General features: G+C 45.1%; 1 pseudogene; it reads left to right on the top strand.

Annotated features, from left to right (window-relative positions):
* The first annotated feature begins 13,593 nt into the window (after positions 1-13,593).
* On the top strand, positions 13,594-15,340 carry LOC132376759 (tyrosine--tRNA ligase, mitochondrial-like; annotated as a pseudogene).
* The last annotated feature ends 2,069 nt before the right edge of the window (positions 15,341-17,409 follow it).

Below are 17,409 nucleotides of genomic sequence, written 5' to 3'. Positions count from 1 at the left end.
CGCGGAGCAACTAAGTCCGTGCGCCACAACTACTGAGCCCACGCGCCTAGAGGCCATGCACCACAGCAAGAGAAGCCACTGCAATGAGAAGCCCGCATGCAGCAATGAAGACCCAACACAGACTAAAATAAATAAATTTATTAAAAAAAAAAAAAAGAAAAGAAAAGAAATGGCAGCTTGACCACTGGCTCCAGGTCACCCCACAAGTAAGTGAAAAACCAAGACCCAGGAGCCAGTCTTCACCTCCCCAGTGAGAGATTCAGGGTCATGGCCAGTATTTGTACCTTGAGCTTTAAACTTTTTCTGAATGTGTTTTAATTTATTCTCTCATTTTATCTCCTCAAGATGTCACATTTGGCAAATGGAGGGAAATCAGGCCAAAGAAAGATAGATGACTTCCCTGTGGTCATTCACATTATTGTCTGGGTTGTAATGGAATCCTAGGACCCAAGTTTCCCAGCACCTGGTTTTAACAGTGAACAGAGCACTTGCTGTACCTTTTGAGAACAGAGGTACATAAGGAGCCTGGTAATTTATGAGAAAGCCCTGGCATGTCGAGAGTTGCTATCATTACACATTTTAGCTTGAAGTGAAGAAAAGTCTCTGGTCTGGGCTGAGGGCCAATCTACTCTTTAATGCAATGTAATGATCTAGCACAGTAGTTCTTACGGTGTGGTCCCGGGACCCCCAACATCAGCATCACCTGGGGATTTATTAGAAGTGCAACCTCACCGGAAACTGACTGGGTCAGACACTCTAGTAAAGGTGCCCACAGTCCATGTTTTAACAAGCCTTTGGGGGGATTCTGATGCATGCTCAAGTTTGAAGGCATCTGCTCTAGAGCAGTGTTCTCAAATTTTGGTCCTGGGACCGCTGGCCTCAGGATCTCCAAAGAGAGTTTCTAGAATAGGTGCAAGAAAATGAGAGAACCAACCAAGGTTTACTCCTTCGGTCCAGCATTTCCCAAAGAGTCTAATCTTAAGTATTACTGGGGACCTCATAAAAAGGCCAACGTCCTGACCCCTGTCCCAGGGGATTCAGAATCGGAGTGGGAGGGAAGAGTCGGAACAGCCAGGCTCATATTCAGATGTCCCTTGTGGGGTGTGGCCCACTCACCCAACCTCACATGAGAATTACTGCTCTGGGCTCCAGCAACCACTGGTTTACTCATAATACCCACCTCAGCCCAAGACCGTCAACATCTAAGAGGGACCTGACGCTGGTTCTCCATTCAGAAAATAAATACTATTCAAAACCTTTGGGTTTTTTAGCCTGAGAAAGTACAAGAAATTTTAAATGCAAATTTCTGTCTCTGATCATTTTTCGGGGTTAATTATGGATGGATCAGGCAAAGAGCGGCCCGTAGAGACCCCTGAAAACAAAGCACTCAGTCAGGATGGAGAAAAGACTGTCAACAAACTAAGAAAGAAGAGGGAGACTAAGTGGGAGAGAGGGGCAAGAAGACAATGGAGGAGGGGCAGAGAAGCTGAGATTTCATGAAAAATGAATAAAGGATGATTCTGGTCCATTAAACTCATGGAAGGGAGCCCTGGTTGGTGGTTAAACATGTGGCTGTGTGTTGAGGTTGTTTAGTTTAAACACCAGTTCTTTTTCTTTCTAACCAGCAGTTGACTCAACCTTTTTGAGCTTCAGTTTCCCAGCCTATAAATAGGCTAATAACAGTGCCTCTCTTGAAGGGTTATAAGTAGCAAATGCAATGAGGTAGTTGGTATTTACCAGGCTTCATCAGCTGGCATGGCCACACTGATAGCAAGAAGCACTCAGCCAGTGTGAACCATTATGATTCTAACGCCTCTTCTGAAGAAATCTTTTCCAATCTAAAATCTAATTTATCACATCTCAGTCAAGAGGAAGGTTGTACCCTTGTAGACCATCCCTGTGATAAGTCCTGTTCTTGACTTACTTTAAAACCAGACCACACAGCAATAAAAGATGTTCATCCGGCTCTTCTTTCCCACTGATGAATGAGGAGAGGCCGATCAGACCAGGAGCCTACTCCTGGGATGGTGGGGCCCAGCAGCCCTCAGGACACAGTGGGTGTCTGAGCCTCCCATTTGGCTCAGTTTAATCTGAGGTGCACCCTCTGTTTGCAGCTCAGCTGGGCTAAGCAGGTACTTCTCTTGTTGTCCTGAAGACTGGGTCCCTCTTCCTCACCTCAACTCACTACTCCAGAGAAAACAAGGCAACTTGATTAGAAAAGAGACAAGGTTGACAAGAATTGTATTTTCTCTGGGAGATTTCCTGCAAAGGGGTGGGCTGGTGCTCCAAGCTACAGGAGGTTAATAGGCTACTGACTGGTTAATGGGTTACTCTCCACCAGTGGTTCTCAAACTTGAGTGCATCACAGCCCCCTGGAGGGCTTGTTCTAACACAGATGGCTGCACCCCACCCCCAGAATTTCTAATTTCGGAGTACTAGGGTGGGGCCTGAGAATTTGTCTTTCTAACAAATTCCCGGGAGATGGTGGTGATGCTGCCAGCTCTTAGACCATACTCTGAAGACCACTACTCTACGTTCTGAAGAAAGAAACTACAACTTATCAGAAAACATACACTATCATCGAAAAGTCAAATTAAAGGATACTCTTCCAGGCTTCCCTGGTGGCGCAGTGGTTGAGAATCTGCCTGCTAATGCAGGGGACACGGGTTCGAGCCCTGGTCTGGGAAGATCCCACATGCCGCGGAGCAACTAGGCCCATGAGCCACAATTGCTGAGCCCGCGCGTCTGGAGCCTGTGCTCTGCAACAGGAGAGGCCGCGATAGTGAGAGGCCCGCGCACCGCGATGAAGAGTGACCCCCGCTCTCCGCAACTAGAGAAAGCCCTCGCACAGAAACGAAGACCCAACACAGCCAAAAATAAATGAACAAAAATAAATAAATAATAAAGGATACTCTTCCTCAGTGGCTAATTATAATGGGGGCTGGAGGGAAACATAAAATAATATCACTAAATAGGCATCAGATTATCTTTGTATGTCATACTTAATTAGAGCAGTGGTCCCAATCACCAAGCACAGTATTCAGTTGATTGCTTATGAGGATGACGGTTGTCTCATAATTTTGTTTTTAATTTATGAAGAACTTTAGTATCCAGTATCCGATGAGATCGCTTGAATGACCCACTGGCCCAAAAGCATCTCCCACTTTATGAAAAATTTCCAACATCAGAATTACTAAGTCCATGGTGTGCCTCGACCTATACAGGGAACTCAACGGGGAACCTGGAGTACCTTCTGGTCTTCTCTCATTTGGCTTGGGAACATTAATTAAATTAGTTAAACACTTTGGTACAGAGACAGTGAGAAGCAATGAAGTTCTATGGGTAGGACCAGCCCCAGGGGACAATGAGATGGGAGGAGGGGGCAGCCTGAAGACTTGGGTATGAGGGTGGCTGCCCAAGGACAAAGGAGGAAGGGAGACACTGAAATAAGGTTACGAGGAGCTATTGGGTACCTGCTTTTTTATACCACCATCTTGATTATCAAAGGGGTTACAAGATGCGAAGGAGAGGAGTAAAGGTGAGGGGAGAAACAGTTCCTGACTGCTCCAGAGGGAAATCAGAGAAACATTAATAACTTGGCTCCTGACCACTATGTGTGCCCTGTTTAATTCACAAGCCTCAACTCTCCCTCGTGTATTGTCCCAGTTCTCATCCCGAACCCAGGAAGGCATGCTTTCTGTATAGGCCATTCTACAAGGAGGCTGGGTCACTTATTTCTGGGCGGATGTGGTACAGGTCCACAGAGGGAGAAGACAGAGAGCACAACCTCAGATAGAAATATGTACCCTGACATTTGAGATGCCTTTTGCTAATTCCCTTGGAGACCGGTGTCAGGGAACTGAGGACAAGATTGCAAACACAGGCACCTCTGTCTGCTCCTGTGCAGTGAACAGTGTCCAGGGCACTCTCTTCCAGGGGTAGCCTCATCGGGCCTAGAAGCCGGTTCTTGGTATAGAAATTTTGCCTGGAAAGGAATATTTTCATTGTGCAGGCTCAGTAGAGGCTTCTGGGTGAGTTCAGTGCCTCAGTGGACAGCAATGCACTCAAAAGAGGGGGCGCTGATTAAAGTGTCGGAAAACAGGATGGATTAGGTTAGGGGACTCAAAACACAGAAGGCTGAGGGCTTTGGAACGTAGCAACGAAACTATTTTTCGCAGCATCCTGCCCATGAGCTCTGCCGGTGTTGTTCAGTCTTTACCACAAGCAGGCAAAGGGGCAGAAAGAGGCTCAGAGCTAAGTCACTCACCTGAGGTCACTCAGCTGGTAGTGACAGAGCCAGGGCTGCATCTGACTTGAGACCCATGCTCTGTTCATCCCATCATGTGACCCTCTAAGGGGGAACACAGTAGAGTCTGTAAATAAGGGAATAAAAAGTGGTACTCAGGTATTCTCTATTCCTGCAACATAAGAGTGTTAGGTTACACATAAGTAGGATTGTTTAAAACTGAAGCGGATTATCTCAGGAAGTTACAGAAATCCCTTTGGGAGTACTGCCCTGCCCTGAATGGGGAGAACGCGTGCTGAAGGGCACCCTTTGCAATCGAGGGGCAGCCCAGAGGAAGAGGCATGGGTGTAGGGTCTGGAAGTGGTTCCAGAGAGTCACAGGGGAGGGTGACCCACAGAAGCCTCCCACCCCCACCAAACACACACACACACAATCAAAATGATTAGCTGAAAATCTGGGGGCCTTTTTCACACTAAGTCTCAAAGGAATGAGGCTGTGATGCAGGACAGGTGGTGAGGTGGCTGCTTTAGGCTGTAGACTCGCCTGCGCCTCCTCCCTGACTCCATCCCCAACAGAGATGCCATTGCTTCCTCTGACACTTGGAGGAGGAGGAGGAAGATTCGTGCCCAGAGTTCTTCTAAGCAGAAGCCGATCTGAGCCTGGGTGGTTGCCCTCTACAGGCCCTGCCAGGCAGCTGCCGTGTGCCCATCCGCGGAGGGTTGGCTGGGTCCTGGTGCAGACCCAAGGGTCCGCACACCATGGGTGCCAGCCAAGAATGGAATAATGAGGAGCAAAATCAAATGCAAACCTTGACAGTCCCTTTGCCCGTGGGCATCTGCAAGCTTCAGCACCTGCAAGCAGCTGACCACTAGAAACGAGCTCCTTGCGGAGGGGTTCTGTGAGTAACTGGATCCTCTGAGAGGCTCCCAGTCCCTGGAGACTGAGGACAGCTCACCTCGTGTCAGGAGCAGAGAGGCGTGCCCCCAGTCACAGTGTACAGTGTCAGATGTTCAAGGCAGACCCTCTGACCAGCCCTGCCTTCCTGGTCCCCTGAATGCCCTTAAGAGCCCCCATTCACCTCTGCTCACAATTTGGTCCTTGCCTCCATGTGTCTGTTTCCTCCCTGTCAGTCTAAATCCTATTCATCCATCAAGAACTAACTGGAGGGACTTCCCTAGTGGCGCAGTGGTTAAGAATCCACCTGCCAGTGCAGGGGACATGGGTTTGAGCCCTGGTCTGGGAAGATCCCACATGCCGCAGAGCAGCTAAGCCTGTGCACCGCAACTACTGAGCCTGTGCTCTAGAGCCTGCAAGCCACAACTACTGAGCCCGCGTGCCACAACTACTGAAGCCCGCACACCTAGAGCCCGTGCTCCACAAGAGAAGCCACCACAGTGAGAAGCCCACGCACCACAACAAAGAATAGCCCCGGCTCACCGCAGCTAGAGAAAGCCCGCGCACAGCAACAAAGACCCAACGCAGCCAAAAATAAAATAAATAAATAAATTTATTTATTTTAAAAAGACTAACTGGAAGACGCTTTCTCCTTGAAGCCTCCAGGGCCACCCCTGCCTATGGAGATCTCTCCCTCCTGTGAATTCTTCATCCTCTGTCTATACCACTTATTCAACTTTTTCCATGGCCCCTACTCCCATCAAGGTGCACTGACTTTTAGATATGACCGTCTAGATCATTATGCTTTTTCTAAAATTTTCTCCAGCACATAGCGTGGTTCAGAGTGCACAGGAGACATGCAAATACTTGTTTGGCTGCCTAAGTATGAACTAAGAATCGACAAACTTCTTCCAAAAAAAGTTTTTATTGGGCCTGCCTTATATCCTCTCAGAAATAAATATTCCAGCCTTCTGAGGTGTATAACATAGAAAGACGTTCTTGCAAATACAGGAGAATAGAATATGGCCTATCTATTCATGTAGAGAAAAAATAGAGAATATTTACAATCCTACCATCCAGAATCAACCACTACATATATATATATATGTGTATATATATATATATATATATATATATATATATATATATATACACACACACATATATGTTTGGAATAGTATATCCTAACACTTAAACAGTGGTTATATATATACATTATATATAATAGCTCTATTGAGATATAATTCACATACCATACAATTGGACACCTATAGGGAAAAACATAAAATTGGATCCATTTCTCACACTAAACACCAGAATAATTCTAAATGGGTCAAAGCTCTAAACGTAAAAATGAAACCATACAAATAATAGAAAAAAATTGGGTGAAATATTTTATAACTTAAGAGAGGCAAAATCCAGAAGTAATAAGAGAAAAGATTAATAAATTTGGCTCCATGGCATTTTTTAAGTCCTAAGTAAAATCAAAAGGCAAATGAAAACCTGGGAGAAATTACCGCAAATTATCAATATATCATAGACAAAGGGCTAATATCCTTAACAATTAAAGACTCTGAAGAAAAAGCCCAATAACTTGATTTTAAAAATGAGATATGAATAGGCATTTCTGAAGAAAAAGCCCAATAACTTGATTTTAAAAATGAGATATGAATAGGCATTTCACAGAAAAAGAAAAGCAAACGAAATCAATGAAAATACTTCCCCATTGCTCATAACAAGAGAACTGCAAATTTAAACTATACCATTTCTTATCTTTCAGATAAGCAAAAACCCAAAAGTTTGACAACACACTCTACTGGTGAGGTTCTAGGAAAACAGTTACTCTGCTACACTGCTGATGGGAATTCAAAATGTACCAATCTCTTTGGAGGATTTTGTCATGTCTAGCAACATTGCACGTGCCTTTTCCCTTTGACCCAACAATCACAGTTCCCGGGAGTCTACCCCAAATATAACTACCAAAATTGTGAAATGACATACGCTCAAGGTTATTCTCTGCAGCACAATCCGCAATAGCAAAGCTTGAGTACAACTCAAATGTCCATCCGTATGGGACTGGCTGGACAAATTCTGGAATGCACACACAGTGGAGTGTTATGCTGCTGTAAAATGGAATAAGGATGGCCTCCAGAAATACAAGGTCAGAAGAGTACGCATCATATTAGAAAGTGAGGAGGAATACAAGTTCACACACATAAACAAAAATGGCAGGATAAAGCCAAACTAATAAAAAATACATCTCTAAAGCAAGGAAGAGACTGACGGTTGAAAGGGGAAGAGAGCAGACATGGAAGCTATACTTCTCTGTTTATATCTTTTTTATAATTTTGACTTTCAGCCGTGTAGATATCTTGCAGTATTATAAAACAAAATCATATTTAGAAAAGGCAACCCCCATCAATCAAAAACAAACTGGAACAAATGAAACTAACAGTGTATCATATTGATTTCATAATCACATAGAGAAGAAGTATTTCAAGTGATTTTAAAACACGGTATTTTGACTGAACACACCTAGTGGGATAGCACCTAGGGACAAAGAGGGTCGCAGAGACATCTTAAGCCGATTTTCTCTGTCTTCCTAGTTATTCCACAGGACAAATGACCCAGTTTTGCTAACAAATAAAATGTATAAAAACTAAAAGGAAGACATTCTTTTATAGATCAGAAAAGACTTAAGAGGGATTTCCCTGGCAGTTCAGTGGTTAAGACTTTGCCTTCCAACGTAGGTGGTGCAGGTTCAATCCCTGGTCAGGGAGCTAAGATCCCACATGCCTCGTGGCCAAAAAAACCCAAAACCCAGAAGCAATATTGTAACAAATTCAATAAAGACTTTAAAAATGGTCCACATCAAAAAAATATCTTTAAAAAGAAAGAAAGAAAGAAAAGACTTAAGGGACCTAAAACCAAATATACCTGTGAAAAGAAAGTTATGAAATAATCACAGAAAATAGAAATAATCAGAGAAAATTGGACTCTAATATTAGATGACATTAAGGAATTATTTTCAATTTTATTGAGTGTAATAATGGTACTGTGGTTACTTTTTTAAGATCCTTTCTCATTAGAGTTTTTTCCCTTATGTCTATGTCTTTTTGTTTTTTATTTATTTCTGGCTGCATTGGGTCTTCGTTGCTGCCCACAGGCTTTCTCTGGATGCGGAGAGCGGGGGCTACTCTTCGTTGTGGTGTGCAGGCTTCTCATTGTGGTGGCTTCCCTTATTGCGGAGCATGGACTCTAGGACACGCAAGCTTCAGTAGTTGTGGCACGCGGGCTCAGTAGTTGTGGTGCACAGGCTTAGTTGCCCCGTGGCATGTGGGATCTTCCCGGACCAGGGATCGAACCCATGTCCCCTGCATTGGCAGGTGGATTCTTAACCACCGCACCACCAGGGAAGTCCCTTTTTTGTTTGTTTGTGTGTTTGTTTTAATTTATTCTGAGCCTTTTTTAAAAATTAATTAATTTATTTATTTTTGGTGTGTTGGGTCTTCGTTGTTGCATGCGGGCTTTTCTCTAGTTGTGGCGAGCGGAGGCTACTCTTCGTTGCAGTGTGCAGGCTTCTCATTGCAGTGGCTTCTCTTGTTGCAGAGCACGGGCTCTAGGCACATGGGCTTCAGTAGTTGTGGCTCGTGGGCTGCACAGCGCAGGCTCAGTAGTTGTGGTGCACGGGCTTAGTTGCTCTGCGGCATGTGGGATCTTCCCAGACCAAGAATCGAACCCGTGTCCCCTGCACTGGCAGGCAGATTCTCAACCACTGCGCCACCAGGGAAGCCCTATTCTGAGCCTTTTTTAAGTGTGGCTTTAAGTAAGGTTCCCAGGCACCTGGACAACAGAGAGCTAAGAGGTGACTTCAGGAGCCCCTGGGTGATGTGCCAGGGCTCTGTGACACCAAGTCCTACATCAAACAACTAAGTCAACGGTGAATTTTTCAGAAGGTGCAAGTGAGGAAATGGAGTCTTAAAAGGAATGACCTTATAACACATATTCTATTGGATCAAGTTGGCTGAAGTGGAAAAACTTTCTTGGCAGGTAAAAATCAAACCACCCATCAAAAAGATACAAGCACCCCAATGTTCATAGCAGCTCTACTGACAATAGCCAAAATATGGAAGCAACCCAAGTGCCCATCAACGGATGATGGGTAAAGAAGATGTGGTATATATATACAATGGAATATTAGTCATAAAAAAAGAATGAAATTCTGCCATTTGCAGCAACATGGATGGACCTAGGTAATATTATGCTTAGTGAAATAAGTCAGACAAAGACAAATACTGTATGATACCACTTATATGTGGAATCTAAAAAATAATGCAAATGAATATATATGCAAAACAGAAACAGACCCACAGATACAGAAAACAAACTAGTGGTTACCAAGGAAAGAAGGAAGGGGGAAGGAACAAATTAGGGCTACAGGATTAAAAGATACAAACTACTATATATAAAATAGATAAGCAGCAAGGATATATTACATAGCATAGGAAATTATAGCCATTATCTTGTAATAACTTTTAATGGCATATAATCTATGCCATTAAAATACTGCCATGAAATCTATGCCATGAAAATACTGACTCACTATGCTGAACATCTGAACCTAACATAACATTGTAAATCAACTATACTTCAATTTTTTTTAATTAAAATTAAAAAATTTTTTTTAAATCTAAGCATCCAATGCCAAGAGCACAGGTTCTAGAGCCAGGCTGCAGGTTCAAATTTCAGCTCTGCTGCTTCCTAATTTGGGGGCCTTGGGCCAGTTACTTAGCCTCCCTGTGCCTCAGTTTCCCTGTCTTCCTAGGGGAGTAATAATAATACCTACCTCACAGGGCTGTTGTGAGTAAATACATGTAAGTTAAATACATGTAAAGTGCTTAGAGCTGTAACTGGCACCTAAGAAGCATAATATGTTAGTAAATACAATAAATCTTTTTTTAAGCATTTTAAAAATTATTATTATTTTTTTGGCCATGCTGTGTGGCTTGTGGGATTTTAGTTCCCCAACCAGGGATCGAACCCAGGCCCTCAGCAGTGGAGTCCTAACCACTGGACTGCCAGGGAATTCCCTTAAACACTTAATTTTTGAAATAAATTTATCAGTCATATATATTGCTCCTTTTAGTTTTCCAAAGGAAATAGTTTATTGAAATTCCTCAATAAACTGTCTAGAATTTTTTTTGCACCTTTAAATAGAGAGCTTGTTAGTGGGGAAATATAACACAATACAGTAGATCCTGACATCCTCCCTGCAGCTCTGCTCCTGCAGTGGTGCGCCCTCTTCCGGCTGATTCTGGATGGTGACCCTGCCCCTAGGTTCTGAGGAGTGGAGGAGCTCAAGGCTGCCCTTTATTGAGGGCAGACCAGGCCAGGTGCCAAACAACCTCAGGACCACCTCCTCCAGGAAGGTTTCCGTCATCCCTTGGTCCAGGTTAGGTGCCCTTCTTTGCCTCTTTTCGTACAGTGAGTAACCACTACCTGAGGGTGCCCTCCTCCTCACATTACACTGAAGTTCCCATCTTGTTTATCTCCCTGCAGGATGGCACCTGGTAAGGGTAGAGCTTTGCCTTCCTTGCTCTCCTTTGTAACCCCTAGCACGGTGCCTGCCACACCATTTGTCAAACTGAACTGGGTTCCAGTATCACCTTGCTGATAGACAGCCTCATGCCTGAGCAGAGAGGAACAGATGAAAGAGGGGGCCACACACAAATGCCATCTGCATTTCCACTCGGAGCCTGCCTTGCCCATCAAAACTTAAATCCCATCTCATTAAAAGCATGTTGTCTAATTCCCCTCAGCGTATGTTCCTTGCTTCGCTCCACAATCATTTACTGAAGATGCCCCGGATATATAATCGTGCCCTCCAAAAACTTTAGACTGGCGAAAGAAATGAGCCTCATCAAAAGACACAATCAACAGTGAAAAGGCAACTGACGGAATGGAAGGAAATATTTGCAAATCATATACCTGGTAAGTGGTTACTATCCAGAATATATAAAGAACTTCTACAACTCAATAATAATAATAACAATAACAACAACAACAACCCAATTTTAAAGTGGGCAAAGGATTTGACTAGACATTTCTCCAAAGAAGACATACAAATGACCAACAAGCATATGAAAAAATGCTCACCATCACTATGCATTGGGGAAATGCAAATCAGAACCACCATGAAATAATACCTCACATCCATCAGGGTGGCTACTACCAAAAAAACAGAAAATAACAACTGTTGGCCAGGATGTGGAAAAATAGGAACCCTTGTGCCCTGCTGCTAGGAAAGTAAAATAGTGCAACCACTGTGGAAAACAGTATGGAGATTCCTCAAAAAATTAAAAATATAATTTCCATATGACCCATGTAAGGGACCGAATGTTTGTTTCCCCCTAATATTCTTATGTTGAAATCCTAACCCCCACTGTGATGGCATTTGGAGCTGGGGCCTCTGGGAGGTGAGGTGATTAGGTCATGAGGGCAGAGCCCTTATGATGGGATTAGTGCCCTTATAAAAAAGACCCCACAGAGCTCCCTCACCCATTCCACCATGTGAGGACACAGCAAAAAGACAGTCGTCTATGAACCAGGAAGCAAATCTCACCAGACACCTAATCATGCCCTGATCTTGCACTTTCCAGCCTCCAGAACCATGAGAAATAAATTTCTGTTATCTATAAGCCACCCAATATATGGTATTCTGTTACAACAACCCAAACAGACAAAGACAAGCCAGCAATCCCACTTCTGGGTGTATATCTAAAAGAATCCAAAGCAGGATCTTGAAGAGATACTTGCATACTCATGTTCATAATAGCACTATTCACTATAGCCAAGAAGTGGAAGAAACCCAAGTATCCATCAACAGATGTCATTAAAATGTATGTATACATACAATGGAATATTATTTAGCCTCAAAAAAGAAGGAAATTCTGACACATGCTATAACACAAAGGAACCTGGAGAACATTATACTAAGTGACATAAACCAGTCACAAAAAGTCAAATCCTGTATGATCCCACTTCTATGAGATATCTAGAGAAGTCAAATTCATAGAAACATAAAGTACACCATAGTAACTAGGGGCTGGGGGCAGCAGGAAATGGGAAGTTGTTCAATGGGCACAGAGTTTCAGTTCTGCAAGATTAAAAAGTTCTGGAGGTTGGTTGCACAACAGTGTGAATATACTTAACACTGTACACTTAGAAATCTTTAAGATAATAAATCTTATGGCTTTTTTTCCCACAATTTTAAAAAAGAAAGATCAGCCAAGTGCAAAAATAATTCTAAAGATTTTATTGAATAACGTCAACTAGTTGGGAGATAAAAACATGATTTTTGGTCCTATAATTACTCTCCAACTAGTCCAAATTGGCTCATCCCTCTTTTTTCTAAATAGTGGGTCCCTTAATCACTTCTTTGCCATATTCTATAGCTTTCCAGTCACCTTTGATCATTTCAGATTTAAGACTGAGTCTGTAACCCAGCAGAACCCTTTGGAGCCTTCCTGGGACCGATTCCCCCTGTCCTCCTGGTCAAATCCATCTAAGTATGTGATTTGCTGCACCAGTTCAAAAATAATTTCTCTATAATCTTCCTGGCTTGTGATCTCACAGTTAAACAAGTCAAGACTTTTCAAATTTTTAAGATTTTGCAGAGCTTCTACTATACCAAGATCTTTGATTTTCTTTCCACTCAAATTGAGGTAGGTAAGATTTGGACATTTCTCTGCCAGGATTTTCAAGCCTCCAGAAATTATGTTGTCACTAAATTCCAACTTTCAAAGTTTACTCAAGCTGGGAAGTCGGGCCAGTGAACTTTGTTCCACACTAGCTATACTCGGAAACTCTTGTTTTTTAAAAGTATCATTCAGGCTTTCAGGTTCCCCATTGTTCTTTCACAGGGCCGGTATTACCGGAAACAGACCAGAACTAGATAAACCAGAGCTCGGTGGCCTCTCAGGGTCGCAGTTCCCTAGCACGAGAATGGAAAATTTCCTACCTACCTACTGTCCCAAACGGGGGTACAGTCCAGCCTCAGCCTTCCCCGGACTTTCCCAGCACCACTCAGGCGGAGCCAGACGGCGGAAGGACTCCTCAGCACAGAGGACAACACCCAATTAAAGCGGCACTCCGCTCAAAACCAGGTGACCAAGTCTTACACCTTCCCCCCCTCGCCCCCCCCAAAAAGGAAAATCTCCAATCAAGGCACCCCAGTAGGGAAGTACACCCTGGTGTCCGCACGCTCGAGGTTCTGCCACTCACCAGAGACGTCTCAAAGATCGGACAAGACCAAACCAGACCAGCACCGTTTCATCCTCCTCCTCCGCCTCTTCTTCCTCCTCCTCTTCCTCACATCCTTCAGGTGGACCACCTTCATCGTGTTCATCTCCATCCTCATCCTCCTCCTCCTCTTAGCCTGGGGCTTCGCCAAGATGGCGGCGCCCATGTTGCAGTGCATTTCCCAGGGTCGGTGGTTTGGTACCTGAGGAGGGTCATGAGTCTGGCCCCTGGGGCTGCGTGAGGCCCACACGGGCGCTCAGGGGTTTCTGGTGGTGCAGAAGGCTCGGGGTCTGTTCAAGGAATTCTTTCCCGGGAGGGGGATGAAGACAGAGCTCCCAGAGCTCTTCCGCCGCGGCGCGGCGGGGCGGGCAACTTGCCCCACATCATCTACACGCGGCTTCGACCCCACGGCCGGCTCACTTCACGTGGGGCGTCTGCTGGCGCCGCTGGGCCTGTCTCACTCCCAGCGAGCAGGCCACAGCACGCCTGCGCTGGTGGGAGGCGCCGCGGCGCGCCTGGGAGACCCGAGCGGTGGTTCCAATGAGCGCGAGGCACGGGACGCAGAGCACCTGCGAATCAACGCGCCCGCCCTGCGGCGAGGGCTCAAGGCCCTGGCGGCTGATCACCGGCAGCTCCTCACTAACGGGCGGACCCAGGGCAGCTTCACCTTGCTGGACACCTCGGCGTGGTCCCAGAGGTATCACCTGGGGCACTTCCTAGCTGCAGTGGGCGGCCACTTCCGCAGGGGCACGCTGCTGAGCCGGCTGAGCATGCAGCCTCAGCTAAGAGCCTGGAACGCATGAGTTTGGCCAAGTTTTGTTTTTTTGTTTTTTTTTTTTTAATATTTATTTATTTTTGGCTGTGTTGGATCTTCGTTTCTGTGCGAGGTCTTTCTCTAGTTGCGGCGAGCGGGGGCCACTCTTCATCGCGGTGCGCGGGCCTCTCACTGTCGCGGCCTCTCTTGTTGCGGAGCACAGGCTCCAGACGCGCAGGCTCAGTAGTTGTGGCTCACGGGCTTAGTTGCTCCGCGGCATGTGGGATCTTCCCAGACCAGGGATCGAACCCGTGTCCCCTGCAGTGGCAGGCAGATTCTCAACCACTGCGCCACCAGGGAAGCCCCTGGCCAAGTTTTTAATACCAGGTGCTCCAGGCCTATGATTGCTACTACCTGTTCTAGCCTCATGGATGCCGGCTCCAACTAGGTGGATCTGATCAGCTGGGCAATATCATGTCTGGATATGAGTTCATCCGTAAGTTCACTGGAGAAGACATATTTAGAATCTGTTGCTCTAATTACAACTGGAGCAAAATTGGGAAAGTCCCCTGGCAATGCTCTTTGGCTAAACAAATAAGACATCTCCATTTGAATTGTATCAATTCTTTGTGAGGCAGCAAGATGATTTGGTAGAAAGGTCCCTGAAGCTTTTCGCTTTTCTGCCCCTTTCAGAGATTGACCACATAATGTAGCTGCATGTCAGAGAGCCAGAAAAGCAGGGTGGTCAGAAATGACTCGCTGCAGAAGAAACAAAGCTTGTTCGCAGACAAGAAGGACTGGAGTCTGCTAAAAGGTGTGCACAAGCCCTTTATCATAGTAGCATAGATGCGCTAGAGGTCATGTCTGATCAAACTCTTTTAGAGTTTTTAAAAGAAGCTTCATTTTCTGAATTAGTTCTTGACCCTGGAACAAGCATCCTAGATACCTGCTGCAAAGCAAATGCCATTTCAAATGGACTCCGAGGGTATCGGATGATAACAGAAGGCAGAATCAGTATAAATTACAGACAAGTAACAAATTCTGAGACTGTTTTAGTTGTTGGACAACGTATTCTTAAGAATGGACTTTGGTTACTTAAAATAGGAAAAAGAAATTTCTACGTTATAAAATGGCTTCAGCAATGATGAAAAATCCTTCTGGTGGTTCAAACTTATCCACAATTCATTCTCAAGACATACGAACTTATACCTTCGCTTATGCAAATCAAACAATAGGCAGGCGGGGAACAGGGGAGAAGTGTCTCAGGAAGGCCTCATAGGGTCCTGCTCGGTAACACGAGAACAAGAAATTGCAGGGCTTGTAGGCAGCACCGTTCAGCTACATCAGGCGTGCGTGAAGGGGGTCATAGATATGAAGTTGGAACATGCCCAACCACGCCCAGGACTCTATTTCCTGTCACATTTGGCTCAGTCTGCTTTGAGGAGGGATAGAGACATCTGTGTGGCCCTTCTCAGGACCAGCACAGGCAGATCAAGCTGAGAGCACCGAAGTTCACTTGTGCTGGCAAGGAGCCGTCAGCCTTGAAAACAGGGTCCATTTATGGTTTACCTTTTCCTTTGTCTCGGGACATAAAATCAGCAAAATTTCTCCTGCAGCCAATCACCGTTTTCTGTGGGCTTCTTGCAGAAGCGCCAGCTGTCACTCCATGACTCAGATCACTCCACACAGCACATTCTAACCTGAATGACACTGGCCAAAATGCACTAGCCATCGGTCCCGCCTGCTTTGAATTTCCATCGTTGCACAGCCCAATCTTAGCAGAGGGAAGCCCCCTCAAGGAAGCAGAGCTGAAGGTTATCTCTGACCCCTGACTTGCCATGTGACTTTGGACAAGTTAGTCTGAACATCAAATTCATCAGAAAAATAGGAGTGAATACTATCTGCCCTGGGGTAGGATCCAATGAGGGAAGTAATGTGCGTGAACGTGCACTGAAAAGTGACAAGTGACACAAAGATAAGAAGTAGTGATGATGATGTGTATCCTTATACACTGAATGCAGCGTCTCTCCTCCTCGGGAGACCAGGAGGATGTAAGTGCATAAGGAAGTGGATGGCATTTACGTTCCCGGGGGAGAGGCTGTGCACAAAGACATGATAAATACTCCTGCCAGCTCAAAATAAACACTGGTGTCACAAAGACACTTCTTCCAGCCCCCTGGTGTTTGGGGTCCTCCCTTTCTGTATTCCACCTCCCTGCTCTTTCTCTCTATTTCTATGGCGCCTGTCACCATGGTTTCTAGGTACTCACATAAACACATTAAGTTGAAAACAGAGCCGTATGTGGGAAGACACACTCCTTATTTCCCGAAGCTGAGCTTGGAAGAGGAGCGACCAGGTGGAACTGACTCCCCAGATGATGGAATCTTGAGATTTCATGTGGGAGAAGAGAAGCAAACACCAAATATCTATCCAATGCCTGCAGGCTGTAACACCTTATTAGCTGCCTGAAGATTCAGAGTAATGATTCTGTGTGCCTTGCCCTCGAGGACTTACAGCCTCCAAGGCAATAGCAGACTCTCCAAATACACCACTAGCTTAGGGACACTGGATTGCACCAGGGCTCGTCCTTGCCAAGGGTAGATGGATATACATACAGCTGAGAGCTCACCTGTGGAAAAACACCAGCTCAGCCCAGAAGTGAACTCTGTCTGGTCTCATACTGTGCCAGGGGCATCCGAACTAACAGATGAAAGCCATCACTATGGAGATGTGTTGAGGAGCGGGGAGGGATGAGTAAAGACCTGCAGAATGGAGCAGGCAGAGCTTGTTCCAAACCAAGAGATGATTCCTGTATCTCATCACGGGCAGCTAGCCCCTCTTGAGCCAGAATTTGTAAAAGCCTCAAATAACATCCAAAGAGAAGTCAGATCCTTGGTTCTAGCTCCTATTCTGCCACTATGTCATTAGATAATCTAAAGTGATTACTTAATCTTGTCTGATAAATGTGGGGTTACAGACCTTCAGAGTTGGATAAAACCCTAGCACCTTGCCCATATTTTATGAACCACAAGTCAGAATATATTTGCCAAAACATCCTTATTCTGTTTTCAAGATCAAGAGGCTTTCGAAGGGGTATGGAGTGAATGTGGGCATACTGGAGTTTCTGGGACATGTGATGGTTTATAGTCACCGTCACAGGCAGAATATTGAAAATAGGACTGTTCCAGAAGGCCTGAGACAAGGGATGCAGGAA

The sequence above is a fragment of the Balaenoptera ricei genome, chromosome 13, assembly GCF_028023285.1.
Source record: "Balaenoptera ricei isolate mBalRic1 chromosome 13, mBalRic1.hap2, whole genome shotgun sequence".
In the NCBI taxonomy this organism is placed as follows: domain Eukaryota; kingdom Metazoa; phylum Chordata; class Mammalia; order Artiodactyla; family Balaenopteridae; genus Balaenoptera; species Balaenoptera ricei.
Note: the sequence above shows the minus strand (reverse complement) of the source record. Positions and strands in the feature narration are given on the sequence as shown.